Consider the following 9,051-nt stretch of genomic DNA (forward strand, 5'->3'; position numbering starts at 1 on the left):
CTGCAAGTCCAAAAATAGTGATGCTGACAGAGCATGATAGGCACAAAAAGTCCTTATTCAGAATAGGTATCTACTCCCAAGAATACAAATTACTACAACCTCAATGATGGAAGAGATCCAATATTATCAACTGGTCAATAGGTGACTGGCTAGTTATCTCAGGAAATGGTGTTATATCTGGTCTCCAATATTAGCATCCATTCTTGACTAGACATTCTGCTATGACCGTATCTGGATCAGCCTTATAGCCAAGGATACTTTGTACATTGGCCTACAAAACAAATATCAATAGAGCTCAAGAAAGATGCTGATGTCCACAGTATGAATTATCTTGTCCTAGTGAAAACTTTTCCACAGCAGATGTCCTCTCTAGGCATTTATATAGTATAGAATATGTACTATATACATCTGGGCTAAAAAAATTAGAGGAAAAAAACAGATTTTTTTTCATAATTTTGCCTACTAAGAGGATTTCCATTCCTCATTAACTTCATATCCACTTACATTAGATGCTTCTTATCATTCTTCTCATGGCCTCTTGGCCACATCTATTTCTAGGACTCTTCGGTTTTTGCTTTACTTAAAAACTTATGGCAAAAGATTTGTATAGGCATGGCCTAAAATCATACAACCTCATGATGGCATTGTACTCTTTGCATCTTCTGATCTCAGGTTTCCCTGTTCCTGCTGAGGTGAGAGAGAGAGCTCCATTCCCATACAACCTGGAAGTGCAGGACAATTGAAATTCTGTGCCTGTAACTTTGAGTAATGGAAGTCAATGGAGAGTGACAAAGGCTAACATCAACCAAGGCAACAGAAAATTATAGCCTCTCATCCAACTTGAAGATTGAAGTTGGTTCACAAATCCAAAGCCAATTGATTAAAAGCAGAGGCCAGAGCCCTTTCAGGAAAGACCGTGTAATACCATCACAAATATATAATAAATATACTTCTAATAACTTCACATAAAAACCTTCAACGGCCAGCAAAGCAGTGCTGGGAGTTACTCATAGTTTAGAGACTGTTGAAAACAGAGTTTGCATACCAGTGCCCACATAATCTGGAAGTGTCCCCATGGTCCTGTGATTAGACTGGGAACTTATGGAGGCCAAGTCCACTTTCTATTGTGTCTAATTAATCTATAAACCTAGACTGCTGGTTCTATTTTTTGGTATCTGAATTTATAAGAGCAGTATATTTAGCAGATAACAAAAGCCTCATATTAGTTCATTGTTTTGTAAAGTGAGAATTAGCATTGTGTATATGCATATTGGTTCCTAATATTGATACATGACATAGCTAATGAGACAGGAGACTAGATGGAATAAGAATATAAGGTTAGAGACAAAACGTCCTAGGGAAGTGATATGTATGTGAAAAAATGGGAATATCTCCTAATATTGGTTCCTAATAATGATACATGACATGGCTGATCAGACAGGAGACTGGATGGAATAAAAATATAAGATTGGAAACAATGAGTAGGGAAGTGATACATGTGTGAACAAATGGGAATATCTCACGTTGACGTTCATCAGAGAGAATTTATCATAGAAGAGATTCTCTACAACATGGTGAAAAGATTCAAGCTTTTGTTGTTTTTAAGAAATATACATTTATCCTTGGTTCTAAATGATACCAATAAAATGTGCTAAAATTATTAAAATTTGGCCATTTATAATACATTTTGGTCTTTAATCCATCAGGAGTTGATTTTAGCATAATGTATAGGTCAGGGATAGTTTTTTCTAAGGATATATTTTATCCAACTGTGACTACTGAACAGTCTTTTCATTCACCACTAATGTGGCACATCACTGCTGTCACATACTAAATTTTCATATACTAATAAGGATCTGTTTCTGGATCCTCCAGTTTATTCCATTGGTCATTTTTCTATTCTCTACCTACATAATTATTAATACTATACACTCTCTCAATCTCAGCTGTATAGCAAGTACTGATGTCTTACATGTCCCCTATCCTAGTCTACTCTCCGTCTTGTGATTTTATTTGATTTTTGAATCTGTGAATCAATTTGTATTTAATTACTTCTTTGGGGTTTAATCTTCCTTAGCATTAACATGCATGTGTATCAGTTGGGTTCAATCAATAGAGAGAAATGACACAGTGAATTACACATTACTAAAAGTTTTTACAAAGTTTTCATTTAAAGACTCTGAAAGAAAGTGAAAATCGAAGTTACCTAATGAGAGAAAGTAGAAATTTTTTTTTACAATCACAAGGTATTAGTATCAAAATTATACAATAAGAACATACATAACCCAACTGAAAAATGTATGAGACATAAAGATGCATTTTATAAAAGATAAAACAGCTGCATCTTGTATATGTTTCAAATGAACATATCTGGTGCATAAGTGAAAGAGAAAGCAAATGGCTACCTTTATTAGCAAATCAATACCACAATGACATATCATTCTGCACCTATTGGATTAGCACAGTTAAAATAAAAATGACAATAAAAACTGTTGATGAGGATGTGGATTCACAGCATCCTTTCTGATGGACATTTAAGAGAGTAGAATTGTTCTTGAAAATGGCTCAACATTATTTACTAAAGTTAAATGTTGTCATACTTCTGACCCAGAAAACCCACTTCTGGAGTAATACTAAAGGAGAAACCTTCACTCATGTATAGCAAAAGACATGCACAAATGTTTTCCAACAATGCTATAATGAATACTATGATAAATGCAATAATGATAAGCTGGTACCACACTTGCCACACTTGTCTATAATCGGGGAGTAGATGAATAGACTATGGAATAGTCACACATAGAGTATTATATAAGGATCAAAGTGATAAAAATAATATGAATGAATTTTTAGTGTCATAATGTAAATAAAAAAGTAACCTTCAAAAGTTACATACTCTTGGCTGGGCATGGTGGCTCAATGCCTATAATCCCAGGAATTTGGGAGGCTGAGACTGGTAGGTTGGTGGAGTTCAGGAGTTCGAGACCAGCCTGGGCAGCATGGTGAAGCCCTGTCTCTACAAAAAAATATAAAAATTAGTCAGGTACACTGGCACATGTTTGTGGCTTCAGCTACTTAAGAGGCTGTGGTGGGAGGATTGCTTTAGCCTAGGAGGTCAAAGCTGTAGTGAACTTTCAGAGATGGTGCCATTGCACTCCAGCTGGGTGACAGAGCAAGACCCCATCTCAAACAAAAAACATATTATTTATAAATTTTTTAACAAGTGCAATTGTGCATGTTTTGCATTTCATGTTTAGAAATCCAAAGAGATGGCAGTGCATAGAAATGAAAGCAAGGGAATGATAAATACAGTATTCTAGTATTTACAGTATTTACAGTATTTACAGTATTTGTACCCTGTTAGTAGAAGTAGAGGTCTGAGCTGTTGAAGAAACTTCGTAGTGAGATGTAAGTTATTGCAAAGTTTCCAGTTTGGTTTTTCCAACTTAAGTTTCTATCTGTTTATTATATTATTTAAAATAGCCAAACACATATCTAAATCAAATTGCAGTAAATAAAATGAAGAAACTTCGTAGTGAGATGTAAGTTATTGCAAAGTTTCCAGTTTGGTTTTTCCAACTTAAGTTTCTATCTGTTTATTATATTATTTAAAATAGCCAAACACATATCTAAATCAAATTGCAGTAAATAAAAGAATGAGCACCAAATCTAGCAAAGAAATCAGGGAAAGCTTTAAGTCATAAATATATTCTAAGCTCACATTCACAGGATTGTGATAAAATGTCATACATAGTATGGTATTTAAGAGCATAGGATCTAACGTATTCAAAGCTTTAAGTTACCACCCACTTACTTCGGTAAATCACCTAACTTCTCTTGGACTTAGTTATTTTATAGGTAGTATTTTCTACCATTAATGGGAATAATACCGGTGTCAAAATTTATAGGGTTGTTGAAAGGATTACATAAATTAATACTCATAAAGTACTTGATAAATTCTCACAGTAAGATTATAGTGAAACAATACAAAGTAAGTGTTCAATAATTATTTTCCATGTTTTCCTTTGTTATCTCATTTAAACATCACAATATACCTGCAAAGTACTCCCTGTTTTATTTATGACACTTATGACGGGTTAAGATAGTTTTTTCAAGGCCTCTTGGTTTAGGATTTGAACTCAGGTCTATTGAACTGTAATGAATCCTTTGAATTTTTAAAATATCTTTCTAATATGTTAATTTGTGATGATCATCAGAGCTGATTGGGCACAGGAAATATAAAGACCACATTTAAAGGGATTTAGTTGTAGATGCAAAATAATATCTAATATTTTTTTCAGCTGGGACTGTACTATTGAAAATACCAGGGTCACACTGAACAGATTTTATATGGTTGTGACACTTGATGTAGGAGGAGTCAGCTATACTTGTCCCAAAGAAGCTCAGCATGGAGGAGTAAGTTATTTCATTGATAGAGTGTAGGACTAAACCTTTAAGATTTTGCTCAAATTCCCAGCACTTTTGGTTGTAAGCCATGTTGCCTGAGAACACTTTCCAAAGATTTGCAATTGGCTGAGACTTTTCTCCATGCCCTGCTGAGTTCTGAGAAACATGAATCAATAGTCAATTGTTCACAGTAATAAAATTCTACCTAAAAATGTTGTAAAATACAACTCAATGTGAAATGTTATATCTTGTAGAATGGAACAATTTTTAGATTTAATCTTTTTATTACCTATTGAACTGGGAGCACATAAGCACTTACATGTACCTTCACTCAGAGCAGCAGAAGCCAACATTTTCCCAGTCAACAGACTTCACTTTCAACAACCAATAGAAGAAAATGCCAGACTCACTCAGTCTCGTGAGCACCAAGATTAGTTTTTATAAAACTCTGTAATATCTACTTTTTTTGAAATTAGAAAAAAAATGGCCACTGCAATGGAACAAACAAAAAGCAATTTGTTTCTTTAATAGACTGGAGAGTTTTAGAATCAAGAATTTCTGACCCATCCTAAGCCTGCAACCATCATGCCTGATGAGAAGACTCTGAATTAGGCATGCTACTCAGATGGAAATGCATATGTGGTATTTGGAGTCTCATAGATCATCAAAAAATCTATTGTAGATGTTAGCTTACATAAAAGTAAACTTACTTCCTAAATGCAAAGCTATAGGGAGAAAAAAGGCTTTGCAGTTTGGTTCCTGGAAATTAACCATAGAATTCTTCCTTCCAATATCTTCATTATGCAAAAGACCAGAAGGTGGGAAATTTCTCAGACTCCTGGAATCAGTGTATGGCAGAATCAGATCTTCTGAATCAGAATACAGTGACGCTTCCATTTCACCAAAGTGGTTGCAAAGACTATGAACTTTCATTATTTTCTAGCCCTTGGGATTGCAGTCTGTGTTGTCACTTCACTTCCTACTTCCTGACAAGTGCTCCACATGGAGGAAATTGTCTACAAATCCAATTGGCACCTTCAGAGATGTAGTTCTTGACCCCTCTCACTCTGTAGCATATTCAGCATGTTCCTCTTTATTGACTTACTGACTTTAGTTCACATATATGTTCAGTTTTTCTTTTTCCTTAAATACAAACTTCTATGGGCTCTATTTCTTTCTGGTAGAGTCAGCATATCTCCCATTTCTTTTCCTTCCTTCCTTCCTTCCTTCCTTCCTTCCTTCCTTCCTTCCTTCCTTCCTTCCTTCCTTCCTTCCTTCCTTCCTTCCTCTCTCTCTTTCTCTCTTTCTTTCTTTCTTTCTTTCTTTCTTTCTTTCTTTCTTTCTCTCTTTCTTTCCTTCTTTCTTTCTCTCTCTCTCTCTCTCTTCCTTTCTTTTTTTGAAGTGGAGTTTTACTCTTTTTGCCCAGACTGGAGTGCAATGGCGCAATCTCAGCTCACTGCAACCTCTACCTCTTGGGTTCAAGCGATTTTCCTGCCTCAGCCTCCTGAGTAGCTGGGATTACAGGCATGAGCCACCACGCCCAGCTAATTTTGTATTTTTAGTAGAGACGGGGTTTCTCCATGTTGGTCAGGCTGGTCTCCAACTCCTGACTTCAGGTGATCCACAACCTTGGCCTCACAAAGTGTTGGGATTACAGGTGTGAGCCATTGCACCTGGCCCCCATATCTCCCCTTTTTTTTTTTCACTTTCGACTACTCAAGTTTCCTCTTCCTTGGTTGCCAGCCATCCACCTGTCATTGCTTTTTTGACTGCTGGACTTTCTTGTTTGTTTTTGTTTTGTTAGCCCACTTGCTTGTTTTCCCCTCAGATTTCGAGCTATGTCACAGGTGATTCCATTCTTCAGTAGTAATTTTGCCTCGATATTTCCAGCCTCACCTTCTTGAAAATGTTCCCTGAGCACATTCCCTCCTGCTAGGCTTGGATAGGAGCTGCCTCCACATCCACTACTGTCTCTAGTGTTGAAAATATTCTGTAATCACTTAACCACTTACCCATCTCCCCCATTATACTGTGATTTCCTTCAAGACAGGAATAGGATCGGTTTTCTTTACTATTGTATTGCCTGCAAAGTTCCTGGTGCATACAGATGTGTTTTCTGAATGAACCAGTTAATTTCTTTCCCTATGGAGCAGCTGGACTGGACATTTGATAGCTATGACGACTTCTTCATTTCTTTCCTAAAGATAAGAGCACAGCCAGGCGTATTCAGCTAGACCCTTGTCATGGTGTCTTTCCTGAATCATACCTGGCCGAGCTCCTCTCCCAGATGAGGTGGGTTAAAGAAAGGGTGCTGAGTTACATATGGAATGAAGTATCTTGGACCCTGGGTTAGGATGGGTAGAGCACATTGATTTCAGCAATCTGTAGAAGTGTCCTGATAGGTGATCTCTTAGTGACATAATGGCTCAGAAGTCAGGTAGACTATCTAAAGAAATCCTTAACTAACAAGCATTAAAGAGGGAAACAGACGAAAATGCAGTGAGGTAGAAACTAGGAATGCCGTTATAGGCTAAGAGTTTGAAACTGATCAATGGGAAATAATTATCTGCCACTGCGTATTTTACAGAATCTGAAGTTCTGGGTGTGGCAGGAGTTCTGGGTGTGGCAGCAGAGGGTCTTTAAGTCTCTGGGAAGGTTAGATGGCTACTTTCATTCTCTCAGTTCTTGAGTATGAAAAGTAGTTCCAATAAAATATTCCATCAGCCCCTGCTCTTTGGCTAATGTTTAATTTGGTTTTTCTCCTTTAAGGGTCACTCCTCAATTGGCAGAAGAAACATAAAAGTATAAAGAGATAACACTGGCATTGTGTAATTTTTTTGTTCCTCCCAACCCCTATTCTTCAATTCTTCATTTCAGCCTCTCCTGTATTTTCACAGGAAGATAGAGGGTAGATACGTTTCCCATTCTCTAACCTGGGATACGTCATCACTGTTCTTCGAGAGGTCTTCGGTGTCTCACAGAGCTCTTCCTTTGTAAGAATAGTAAAGATCCAATAACTGACACTGCTCTTTTCAAGAGATAGAACTGTGTGTTCCATGCCTCTTCCATAGCAAAATCTAACAACTAATCGTTTTTTTCTGTCTTCTTTATTCGTGGGTCTTGAAACAAATCTCTTATATCTATAATTTCTAAAACCAATGGACTTTTCAAAATATTCATCATATGTTGTCTCTTCACAAGTTAACATTGAATCAGCACAGAATCTGACACATAGTAGGGATCTGAAAAGACAGAGGCTCTTTCTTCCCTTGGATTCCAGGACATGGAACCTATATTGAGTCTCTTCTTACTCATCAAAGGTTTCTTTTCCATCATTTTCTCTCATTTCAACCCCTAAATGTATGACTTAAGTCCCACCTTTACCAGTTATGAGACACAACAGAGTCTTGCTGTCAATCTTATTTCTTCTCATTGACAAGCAGATGACTACATTTCCAGGCTTTCAATGAAAGTAGTATGAGGACAGACATATGGCAAGGCTCTGGCCAATAGACTGTAGGTAAAGTTGTCTGGACTTTTTCAGTTTTAGCTAAAAACTCCCAGCTAGATTGTCCTCTTTTCCTTCTCACCCTTTTCCATGCATGACCGTGTAGAACGAGTTTTTTAAATGGTAACATCACACAATGGAGAAACCCGAATTCCCAAGTCTTTTCTTACAAAACAGTCACCCTAAATTTCTGCCCAACCGATACTGAGTATAAACTATGCAAAAAACAAAATTGTGTTGTGTTAAGATACTAATATTTGGGAATTGTTTGTTATATTCCCTAGTTAATTTATTTGAGCTTGAACCAATTTTTTATATCTGTATTTAAATTTCCTAAAATAAATGGTGGAGGCATTCATATAAATTCTATATATACTATTATAGTAAGGATGTAAAGAGAAAAAATATATACGGCAGGCAAGCGCAGTGAGTTTTCAAACAGTAATAATTGTATTCATACCCACTTTATATTAAATGAGGTAAAAATGCTAGTACTTTCTGAGATCCACTGTTGACTCCACTGTGTCAGGTCCTTTCAGTACTTGCTCAATGACTCCACATCACAATCTCAGGAGGTGGAGACTACTATCCTGATTTAACTGAAGAGGAAGCTGAGCCTGCAAGAATTTAAGTAATTTGCAAAGTCACATATCTGGAAAGTGCTGCAGCCTAGATTCGAGTGAAGCCAAGGCTTATTTGCATGACTATAAACTCTATGCCCTAAATACGATATTATGTACTTCATATGTGGCAGTTATCATTGTGGCACTTATCTTGGCTTTCTTCTATTTCTACACACTCCTTTCAGTGACTTCACTTTCAAGCTACAGTTTTAATTAACACGTTAACAAGAATGGCTCTTGCGGTTGTATTCTTATTTTAAAGTTCTTTCCCAATTCATAAACCTCATCACTAGCGTTAGGCTGGACATGTCCCTCTATAATCCCAAGCCAGTGGCTTAAACTCAATATGTCCAAAGAAATCTCACCTTACTTTCTATTTCCTTTCCTATTTTTTTAAATACTAAAGTTTCTCATTTCTTTAAATGCCGTTGAAGTTTTTCCAGATTCTTAGACCCAAAACCTTAAAAGGCTCTCTGATTTCTTGTATTGTTTTGCCTTTTGCTATTCATTCTC

Source organism: Macaca fascicularis, chromosome 5 (genome assembly GCF_037993035.2).
Source record: "Macaca fascicularis isolate 582-1 chromosome 5, T2T-MFA8v1.1".
Taxonomy (NCBI): Eukaryota; Metazoa; Chordata; class Mammalia; order Primates; family Cercopithecidae; genus Macaca; species Macaca fascicularis.